The sequence below is a fragment of the Andrena cerasifolii genome, chromosome 7 (assembly GCF_050908995.1).
Source record: "Andrena cerasifolii isolate SP2316 chromosome 7, iyAndCera1_principal, whole genome shotgun sequence".
Classification (NCBI taxonomy): Eukaryota; Metazoa; Arthropoda; class Insecta; order Hymenoptera; family Andrenidae; genus Andrena; species Andrena cerasifolii.
Window position 1 is genome coordinate 3352134 of NC_135124.1, and position 12115 is coordinate 3364248.

The 12115-nt window shown below is 40.0% G+C and overlaps 1 protein-coding gene across 2 annotated transcripts in view; it reads left to right on the forward strand.

The window, feature by feature from the left end:
• Positions 1–768: 768 nt before the first annotated feature.
• Positions 769–12115, forward strand: part of LOC143371656 (acyl-CoA Delta-9 desaturase) — a 45630-nt gene continuing 34283 nt past the window's right edge. For both annotated transcript variants that reach the window (XR_013086084.1, XM_076817103.1), the window contains exon 1: positions 769–1070. The gene's annotated coding sequence lies outside the window, so the exon portion shown is untranslated. The remainder of the gene's footprint in view (positions 1071–12115) is intronic.

A 12115-nucleotide genomic window follows, 5' to 3' on the forward strand; every position in this document is an offset into this window, starting at 1 on the left:
ATGAAAATGTGAGAGAAAACAGAGGATCCCTAGGAAACAGACGATCGGGTATGCCGGATGCGATTAAACTTTTCCGCGCTCTATGCCAATCGGTGCTCCATCCTCGTGACTCGTGGGGGCTGAGTGCGCGCAGAAAGCATTTGAGTTTGTTATTTGAGACGGTCGAGTAAACGCCGGGAACAGTGTTTATACAACGCGCGGAACGAGCCGTGGAACACAGCGGCCCTTCTCTAAACGGAACAGGTGCTACGTTATCTGGTTCTCCACTAAGTGTTTTGTGTTCCTCCTCCCTCTTCCTACTTTCGTATCGACCGATCAGCGGACGCAAAGTTCCCGTCAATCGCGATACAGTTCCGCGTTCATTCCACGAACTAAAAGATCGTAAAATTTCTATCCCGATCGCGTTGTGCAATCGTCCGTGTCGTCTAACGCACGAACACCTGTGAGGCTTTTACTTGATAACCAGCTAGATAACTAGATGGCAGTGATATTTTTTAAATCTTGTAAGTGGACATAACTGTTCGTTCTGAGAATATTGTCAGAAATCTTACCCAGCGTGGATTCCGCTTAGGTCGGAACTACGACGGTTACCTGGAAGATGGTGAATGGAAAAGACATATACGTACATTTTGTGCTACAGGCGGTGACGATCGAGTAACACTGTGAGATCATCCAGGCCCAGGATTGTTACACAAGATCTTCTCTAATAAGAGCGTGCGAAGTGTATTAAAAATTGAACAGAAGTAAAGTATTAACATTGTCGAAGGAAAACGTGCACAGTTACAATTGGCCATTTTAGACAAGGACAGTTTTTCAAATACTCCAGGAGGGGCCATAAGAGTGATATTACCCGATAAGTGAACGAGTAACAGATTGCCGTGCAAGGCAAAAACGATAACGCCATCACGTTTGACGGATTTTGTACTTCGAAATGTATCGATAACGCGGAGGACTAGTCTTCGACTTGTGCCTTAGTTTTCCACTGGAGTTCGTACATGCATCCACGTGCTCCGGGATATAGTCCGCTACACAACCAGCTTGCATCGTTGGAATTTCTACACGTGTGCTAGGTATGATTGAACATTTGCTATAGCTTGCAAGTAATTTCCTACGTGGACAGTAAGAAACACCATCTTTCGTTGATACACGGGTAGATTTACGCGTTGCACCTCCACTTATTCGCTCGTTAATAGACCAGAGACGTTTTTCATAAACGCTGCGCTTGTTAAATAAAAAACATTGGAATAGGAAGAAGGCAGTACGTACGCACAACGATTTCGAAATCAATAATTCATTTGATTCTACGGTCCATGAATTCTTCCATTATTGCAACGTTTAATTATGTCAGTGTGTAACTTTAATCTAAACTCTGATGTGCCTGCGCAGTATACTCGGAGTGTGCTGGATTAAGATTGAAGTGACACTTGGAAATATGTACACGACCTACTAGTTAAGTGTTTCACATAATCATACGCAGTTCGTGTACGTTTCGACCTTGAATGGTGACGAGTGTAAGTATTTATAGAGATTCGTCAATATACACCGATGATTCGGTATGCATACTAGCGGACAAAAAGTTACCACTATTTCAATTCCTTCTATTTTTGTTGTTAAACGATTTTATTCAGATCCTCTGTTTGCATGTTTGCTTGTACGTCTGTACGGTTCAAATCTGGCAACTCAAATTTCACCCACTTCCAACTATCCAATTGTCTCGAAACTTTGCAGACGTGCGTAGTTTAGATGACAATACAATATTTAAAAAAAAAATTAAGCCCGAGCGGGTGACAAAATTACCCAGTCGTCGATAAATATAACCTATAACCACAAATCCAAACGACTTGAAATTAGCCACTCGCGGTCTTTACGAAAACGACAAAAGCCGCTGCGTTCGGGAGGCTAGTCGCATCGCGATTACCGAAAATACACAATTTATCGAGAAATGATTCGTCACGTATGTACGAATAGTAAAAGTAAAAGTTTGCAGGCATTCGTAGTATGTTGCCATCGAAATTGTGGTACAAGAAAATAATTATTTTTTAGTGACTGTAGCACTGTAAAGTTTAAGCAAACTGTATACAGCAATAAAAGATTTTTGTAAAGAAGTCTGAGCTGTGAAATGTAAATCCACAAACACTAAAAACTAGAAAGTAAAAAATATATAAAAAACAAATGTTATGTTAAACGATTTTATTAAAAATGTAGTAAAAAGTAAATTACAATGCAGTAAAAACTGAAAAATAATTCTTTTATTGTACTTCAATTCTGATGGTGTTAATATCACTTTAATTAAAATCGTGGGGCACCATGTGCAACCAGAAGTTGAAGAATCGGTTGGCAAGTGGAACATCATCAACTACAGTTTATCAATTTTAAGCCACATTGCAATCTGTATCCCGCAATTAAAATATTTTGTTTCATTAATGCGAATGAAAACTTTCTAACAACAAATTCATTTCGATGTTTGCTTCTGTATTAAGGTGATTCATACCCTGTTATGAAATATCGTGTCCCACGATTTTATTTAAAGTGATATTAACACCATCAAAATTGAAGTACAAGAAGAGAATTATTTTGTAGTTTTTAGTGCATTTTAATTTAGTTTTTACTACATTTTTAATACAATCGTTTAACATAATTTTTTTTAGCATACATTTGGGACTGTGGTATGTTTAATATGCATATTCTGATGGAGAATTTAAAGCTGTATACAATCCAGTTAAAGTTGAATTTATTTAACCGATAAACAAAAGTGTTACATGAAATTGAACGGGGTAACGCATTTTTGGAGCCGACAGAGAAACTACCACGTTTAGTACCTTTTTAGGTTGCCCTAAAAGCAAAAGGTGCCCCCACAAAATATTAGATTTTTTTTATTAATATTCAAAAGTGGTCAATTTTTGTTGGCTTTAAAAGTGTGTTGTCTTGTTTAATATTACGTGAGGTTTTTGTTTTTTAGTTAAATAAATTCAACTGTACCTGGGTTTTATACAGCTTTTAATTCTCTTTCAGAATATGCATATTAGGCACATACTACAGTTTTCAGTTGATATTAAAAACTAATAGACGTAGGGTGGTTCGAAAAAGTGGTAACTTTTTTGTTCGCTTAAATGTTCTCTGATTTCGTTTCCAATGATGGTTGGGATTGACATTGAGGTTGTGAAATGTAAAATATGACGAGAAAAAAGAAATTAGTTGAGAGAACAACAAGTACCTGTATCGCGCGTAGTTATGAAGCCTCATAACTAAAACATATAAGTAACACTCAAATTCTAAATATACCTGTACTTTGAGATAGAGAAGTATGATTTATAAATATAATCAAATACCTAATAGATGATCGAAAATCGCATAAGTACATGAGAAACGAGAACAAGGACCTTTTCACATTTCTATGTCTCACAACAGGTATTTCATAGATATTCACTTGGCACAGGTAACAAAGATTTGAAAAAAAAAATAAAAAGATATAGAATAGGTGTGAATTTGTTCAAAGCCGTAATCGCGAATCAGTGCCACGTCTAGAAAGGTTCTAAAGGTGAAATCTTATGGCACGTGGATCGGCGAGCTTCGCCGAAGACTCGCCGAGCCTACGCCCTGTCAGGACGCTCATAGCTCGCCGACTCGCGAGCCTGGGCGAGCCTGGGCGAGCCGAGCCGTCTCGCTGAGGCCCGCGCTGTGAGAACGCACATGGATCGCCGAATTGGGAGCCTGGGCGAACCTGGGCGAACCTAAGCGAGCCTGGGCAAACCTAAGCGAACCTGGGCGAACCTAAGCGAGCCGAGCCGTCTCGCCGAGGCCCGCGCCGTGAGAATGCTCATGGATCGCCGACTCGCGAGCCTGGGCGAGCCGAGCCTTCTCGCTGAGTCCCGCGCTGTGAGAACGCACATGGATCGCCGACTTGGGAGCCTGGGCGAGCCTGGGCGAACCTAAGCGAGCCTGGGCGAACCTAAGCGAGCCGAGCCGTCTCGCCGAGGCCCGCGCCGTGAGAATGCTCATGGATCGCCGACTCGCGAGCCTGGGCGAGCCTGGGCGAGCCGAGCCTTCTCGCCGAGTCCCGCGCTGTGAGAACGCACATGGATCGCCGACTTGGGAGCCTGGGCGAGCCTGGGCGAACCTAAGCGAGCCGAGCCGTCTCGCCGAGTCCCGCGCTGTGAGAACGCACATGGATCGCCGACTTGGGAGCCTGGGCGAGCCTGGGCGAACCTAAGCGAGCCTGGGCGAACCTAAGCGAGCCGAGCCGTCTCGCCGAGGCCCGCGCCGTGAGAATGCTCATGGATCACCGACTCGCGAGCCTGGGCGAGCCTAGGCGAGCCGAGCCTTCTCGCCGAGTCCCGCGCTGTGAGAACGCACATGGATCGCCGACTTGGGAGCCTGGGCGAGCCTGAGCGAGCCTAGGCGAGCCGAGCCTTCTCGCCGAGTTCCGCGCTGTGAGAACGCTCATAGCTCGCCGGCTCGCGAGCCTGGGCGAGCCTGGGCGAGCTTGACACGAGACTCGCTGATCCAACGCGCCGTCAGAACGCTCATGGCTCGTCGACTCGCGAGCCTAGGCGAACCTGGGTTCGCAAACCGGCGAGCAATGAGTGTTCTCACGGCGCGTGGGCTCGGCGAGTCTCGTGCCGTGAAAACGCTCATGGATCGCCGATCCGCGAGCCTGGGGGAGTTTGGCTCGAGATTCGCCGAGCCTACGCGCAGTCATAACGCTCACGGCTCGCCGACCGGCGAGCCTAGGCGAGCCTAAGCGAGCCAAGCCGTCTCGCCGAGTCCCGCGCTGTGAGAACGCACATGGATCGCCGATTCGCGAGCCCAGGCGAGCCGACCAGTCTCGCCTATCCACGTGCCGTCAGATTTCACCTTAAGGGGAGGTTCCGGTCTAAATGTCGATTTTTTTGACGCCTTCACTTTAACGGCTACCGAGGGCCGTCTGCAATGATTAATTATAAAACAAAAAATATATTTCTATAATTTAAGACATCCTTAATACAATACAAAAAATCCCACTAAAATATATATAGTAGTTTTCCTTTAATTAATTCCTAAATATCACCTATTTTTTTGGACTCCAGACCGGAACCTCTCCTTAAAGGTGCGTATCGACTTTGCGAGGCTTGCTCGCGAGGCACGCCTCGCGGAGTGGATTCCCCGTTCCTTTTCACTTTGCACAAGGTGATCATATTGAGGTAGTCCCCAGACTCTCCACTCCGCGAGGCGTTCCTCGCGAGCAAGCCTCGCAAAGTTGATACGCAGCTTAATGCTTACAAAGTGTAATCGAACTTTATCAAAGTATGTATGTATTCGAATTTTATGTAGATAAAATATATAGGTAACTGATATAAGCTGCGCTTCTTTGATTTTTCATACACAATACATATGTATGTGCATTATGGAGGATTCAGAAGCGACTTAATATGAGTCAGTTAGCGTCAAAACCGAGATTTACGCCGACGAGTTTATTCTCTGAATAATTTTGCCTAGTAATTCCGTGGTCAATATATGTAAGTACCGCCATTTATTGCTTACGTACCGAAGTAGTGACTTAATTGATTTATCAACAGAAATTGTTAACAATAAAGAGGGTTTCAAACTACGTAACTCATTTTCCGGCAAAGTTGGACTTACACTGATTGGCTTCTGAACCTTCCATATGTAGATAAGTATATGTATATTCGAATAGATTCGATAAGGCTTAAGTACTACTTGCAAGTGATTAGACGGTTCCATATCTTATACAGGGTTCAAAACTAGGTGTGTTACAAGCTAAGTAGTATCACTTAATCTTCCTGGGAGACGACGTCTTTTTATTTTAATGACCGTTTGAGGTTGAGATAAACATTACGTGATTAAGTTAATTTTCTTCAAGGTGAATTCATATGGATCGTACCAAGGTCATCTACATTCTGTTTAATTAGCAAACATGCTCTTTCAAATTACCTAACATTGTAGGCTATTTCTTGACGATTGAAATTGCTGGACATTGTCAAGGTTATGCCAAGGCAGTAATTATAAAATAGCCAATAAAAACATTAAGTTTGATTCAGATCATAAACGGTAACGTTGTTGTTCCGAATGCAACGAAATCTGGAAATAATAAATTTCAGATAATACGTTCCAAATTAGAAGAATCTAGTAATTGGTATTTGTAAATCAATTTGAAGTGCAACGTGACATTCTACTTGTTTATTTTACGAGAGTATTAGAGTAACCAATATTTAGTAAAAGTGTGTTCTTTAAGTTAGTCCTTAGCAAACATTCAGAGAGAAAATACGTAATGTTAAAAATATAATAGTGAATTTAGAAAGCTGCGTTTAAAATAAAATACACATAGGGTAAGTTGAGGACAGTTGGCTCACCTAATATAAAATGGCTATTAAAATTAATACTGATATTATTTATTCTATCAGAATAAACGTAATATGTTCAGAATTTTATGCTGATTCAGAAAAACTGATCGATATTTGCTTTAAGACAATATTTGCTGAAAATCGGGCTGAAAACTGAAGTCAGGTCATCTGACCATCTCTCCTTAAGGTGGGTCCTCACGAGCGAACAGTTCGAACACTGTTAGCAAACAATGCTCGCACGTTGTTCGCAAACTTTTTATATCCATTGCTCGCGTAAAGGTGCGTCCTCACCAGCGAACAGTTCGCGAACAGGAAATTCAATTCCCACAATGTTCGCGAACGCTGGTGGAAACGCACCTTAAGGTGCTAGGAGAGATGGCACTAGTCATTAAGAACGATGGTTCGCGTCCTTGGGAGAGATGACCAACATAAACATTCATGAAAAAATAACGAAGAAAAATGCAAAATTATTTACAGCTACAGATTGATTGATTATTTATTTACGCTAAACAAGTAAAGAACACATACTATATCGGTTCCGCAACGGTTATATATCGGTTATAGAGTAAACTCTTGCTATGGGCTGGGCTCGCCTTACCCATGCGTAAGCACCTTTTAAATTATGATTAAATAATAAATCTGTGATGAATAAATTGATTCTGAAAAATAGTTTGAAATAATTTTTTTTTAAGTTACGTTTAAGTTAAACACTTATTAATGTGGCGTGCCCCCTTAAGTGTCTAAAAATTTAAACAAAGCAAATTGTATACACATACCGAAATTGTTGCAGAGCAACTTCCAACTATACATCGCATTTTCATTCTGTCATCGCACGTTTCAAAATAATTACGAACAATGTCGCATTTCTTTCGGCCTATTATGTCGATATGTTTTTAAATATCACTAATAACTATTATACACTACGACTAATATTAATTTGACACTTAATTTGAAGTATTGCTAACACTACAGCAATAACTTTCCTAATATGTACAAACTTACTACTAATTTTATATTAATTATGTAGATTATTAACTTTTTTTTAAAATAAAGACAGTGTCTTGAGGACGAAAACGTGTCTTGCTGCGAAATATCATATTTTTGTATTAAATTCAACCTGCTCGCCACTAGCTCAGGAGTACAAGTGACTCCGGCCAATTGGTCTTAAACCCTCTGACCCAGAGAATCGCTCTTCGCGTTTGTTTATAAGATCCTTCATCGCTGAGCCTATCTATCTAGAATCTCTCTTTTCAATACTTAATTTACAGATGCTGTCTTTCATTTCGGTTTTTCCTGCATTGATGGAGTTTTGAAAAGAGAGACACCAGATAGAGAGGCCCAGCGATAAAAAGACTTATAAACACAGGGCCGTTCCTGAGTTTTGTGCCGCTCCTGAGTTTTGTGCCGCTCAGGTGCAAAAACAATATTGTCGCCCTTATTAATTCAATATTCCTTAATTAAGAATTTAATATGCAGTGTTTACTTTTATACCTATACATACCTAATTTTAAACAGTTATCATGGAAAAGAGTTTCGATTATTATTCTTATTAATCAAAATTTTACATACAATAAACGGCCTGCGGCCGCCCCTAGGTTTGGCCGCCTGGGTGCGGGGGCACATTCTGCACCCCCGCCACGAACGGCCCTGTATAAACAAATCGAATTTTCATTAAAAAAATGTGACATTGATCGTAAATATTTTGAAACGTGCTACGCATACCCGATGCGTAACAGATAGGATACATTACTGTTATAAAATCGATTTATAACCGTTACGGAACCGACATAATATCGGTTCTGCAGAACCGTAACCGAAATCGATATAGCCAGAAATTTTGGTTTCCTTATAACAGTTATTCAGAATTATCGGTTCTTCATAACTGTTTCAGTCAGAACCGATATATAACAGTTTGAAAGAAACAATTATTCTCGGAACCGTTTCAACCCCTGCCCTCGACCAAAGGAAAGTCAGGCTCGCCGAGGTGTTCGGGCTGTTCCCAGCCGATGTCGGTAAAGTCCCGAACCATCAAAGGAATGGCTCACCCACATGGGGTAAACAATTGTAGTGGTGCATCCCTGTCCCTCACACCACCATGACTTGGTGTCGTCCTTGCCATTCGGGGTGTCAAGTGGTTTGAAGAAGCAAGACAAGTTGGTGATAAACGAAGGGTGTCCCACAGACCTTCCCAAGCGTACCTACGCCTACGCACAGTGTGCGATTTTGGACAAAAATCGCTAGACAGCGCAAATTTTGACCGATTTCAATATATATTTTTTTTAAATACTCGTAAATGGGTCAGCAATAACGGAGGGGTGCAGTAAATCCTGTATTTTTAGTGTAATCTATAAAAAATATTATTTAGCATAACGTGACATAAAAACGTAAACTTTGGAAATTGAGGATATTAAAAATGAATAATGATTTTTTTGTAAATTTAATATTAGCTATAAAATAAAAAATTTAATTCAAATTTACAAAATTTATGTTTTAAATGAACTGTAAGTGTAGCTGATTTAAATATAATACTTTTAAATCATATTTTATTTTTATTAGTTTTGATTTTATTTCTAATATATATATATTTTTTTTTAATTTTTCTTAGGAATTGTAATTAAAATAGAATTTGATGTGGCAACTAATTTTATAATAATTTGTTAATATGAATTATATGTGCCATGTTAGATGCACTGAAATGTTACATGCATTGTGGCTTATTTTATAATAACATTTCTTCAGCATCAACCGTTAAGGGCTTAACTTTTTTATCTTCTTTCAGTCTGAGAGAGCTAATTAAGGGATCTGACGAGATCAAGAGATAATGTAAAATATCTTTGTTACTCATTTGCCTGTTGCACATTCTGCTATGTTTAGCTCGTGCTTTACGAAAAATTGTATTATTTCCTTCTTGTGGCTCTTCTGATAGCCAGCCAAACGGTAAATCAAATGATTTAATAATGTCGCTTCCATGAATAAGAACTTTATGAAGGGATGGTGGCATTTTATACCGTTCATACAATTCCACACAAATATCTGCAGTATCGAAGCAATATGTTTTAAATTTACTACAATCGCTCATTCTACCACAAGTTAAAACTTGCAAAATATTATACAATCTTTGGATCAAATGTTCATCTAAACCAGTATATTTCGCAACGGCTTTGGCTTGGGCAAAAAAGGAACGAGCAACATTACCAGTGTTGGTTGTTCCAAAACCTTGCTTAACAATATCTACGTGTAATGAAAGATTACATTTTAAAGAATTTTGTATACTTTGTTCCCTTAATTTCTTTAAATCTTTTTTTTTGGCTGTCCTTGCTGAACCTTCTTTGAAATCAAGATTATACGCTACGTGTAATAGATATTCCATGAAACGGATCCAACAGTGGAGTGTAGAAAGGCCGAATTTGTAGTATCTTCATTACTTCGAAGACTTTTCACATAACCCAGGTTATTTATAAATTTAGGTCCAACTCGACAAATATAACAGCAAGATGAAGCTTTTGCTGAGTTAGTATATTACACACTTTGCCGTCTATCATTGTGCACATCATGTCATGTTATGCTAAATAATATTTTTTATAGATTAGACTAAAAAATACAGGATTTACTGCACCCCTCCGTTATTGCTGAGCCCTTTACGAGTATTTTAAAAAAAAAATTATTGAATTCGGTTAAGATTTGCGCTGTCTAGCGATTTTTGTCAAAAGTCGCACACTGTGCTACGGTTCTAAATGTCCACGGGACTCTCAGAATAGTTTCACCGTTCGGACGAGCGCTCCATGTCCGCAGATCAAGCACCCGCTGCGTATATCTGCATGTATTACATTTATAAAAGAAAACAGACAGCAACAGACCTTTGGTCTGCACTACCCTAAACACTGTCCGTCCTTCAATCTTTATCTGTACCGAGCCACGAGACTCTATCTAAACTGGCGAAAATCGCTAGAAATATACGTTCCACACGTAGGAACGCGGCATTAGGGAGTCTCAAGTGGCGTTCGGTTCGCCGTTCGGTTCAGATCTGGACGCGGCCTTACACCACCGTGAGTTGTGGTGTTTGCCGGTGGAGGTGTCAAGTAGTTAGAAGAAGCAAGACAAGTTGGTCATAAACGTAGTGCCCCAGATGTAAGGGGCAGGGGCGGGTGTCCCCTGCTAAGACGTCGTCAGGACAATAATTAACAGCTCGCCATTCTGTAGAGTGTAGACTGTTTGCACTGTCCGCACACAGTCTGTAGACAGTGTAGACCAATACGGCTTGTCCTTTGTCTTCCGTTGAAATGGCAAATGAGGGGCAATGTCTGCGGACAGCCGTGTAAAGCGTGCAACACAGTTGTCCGATCAACAGGTGGTCGAATAAAAAAGTTTTGTCAGCGTTGCAGCCAGTCTAAAGCCTCGTTCAGATTAGTCAAGTTACTTGACTTCTCGTCGCTTGAATTCAATTTGACGTCATTTTAGATATCTACTTGCTTCAAGTATTCTTGAAAGTAACTTGAAGGCACCTGACACTACTGAACCCAAACTTGAAGTCAGTATAAGTGCTTGAATTCAAGCGACTTGAAGTCAGTATAAGTGCTTGAATTCAAGCGACTTGAAGTCAGTATAAGTGCTTGAATTCAAGCCACTTGAAGTCAGTATAAGTGCTTGAATTCAAGCGACTTGAAGTCAGTATAAGTGCTTGAATTCGAGCGACTTGAAGTCAGTATAAGTGTTTGAATTCGAGCGACTTGAAGTCAGTATAAGTGCTTGAATTCGAGCGACTTGAAGTCAGTATAAGTGCTTGAATTCAAGCGACTTGAAGTCAGTATAAGTGCTTGTTTTCAAGCGACTTGAAGTCAGTATAAGTGCTTGAATTCAAGCGACTTGAAGTCAGTATAAGTGCTTGAATTCAAGCGACTTGAAGTCATTATAAGTGCTTGAATTCAAGCGACTTGAAGTCAGTATAAGTGCTTGAATTCAAGCGACTTGAAGTCAGTATAAGTGCTTGAATTCAAGCGACTTGAAGTCAGTATAAGTGCTTGAATTCAAGCGACTTGAAGTCATTATAAGTGCTTGAATTCAAGCGACTTGAAGTCAGTATAAGTGCTTGAATTCAAGCGACTTGAAGTCAGTATAAGTGCTTGAATTCAAGCGACTTGAAGTCAGTATAAGTGCTTGAATTCAAGCGACTTGAAGTCAGTATAAGTGCTTGAATTCAAGCGACTTGAAGTCAGTATAAGTGCTTGAATTCAAGCGACTTGAAGTCAAGTAACTTGAATAATGTGATCGAGACTTTACAGAAGCAGGAAATTTGCACGCAACTTAGTATTTTTCCTTTCTATTTTCGAAACACCTTTTTGTAAGAAAATTTTCAAATTCATTTTCTGACATTCTTACGAAGTTCCTAAACCCAGAGCTGTGTTCTAAACATATTGTTATATAATAACCTTCAATTAAGGGTTTACGTATCTAGAAATGTTTAACATTTTTCTGATCTTTCCTATTCCGTAGATTCAAAAGATATATCCTGTGTTAGATTCCGTAGCAGGGAGTCGAGTACAACACGTTAATTACTTTTTTTTTTAAATGTGTTTATTTTGCCATAAAGAATACGTAACAGTTTTTTTTTATAAATGCTTACTAGGTATAAACACAGCCGAATTGGCACCTCGTTTCAATAACAATATATTCTAGGTATCAGTCTCTAACGAGCGCTCGTACTTAACCAAAATATAGGTACTTAATTTTTAATACATGTTAAATTGCAATTACTTTGCTTTCCCTATCTTTTCAGC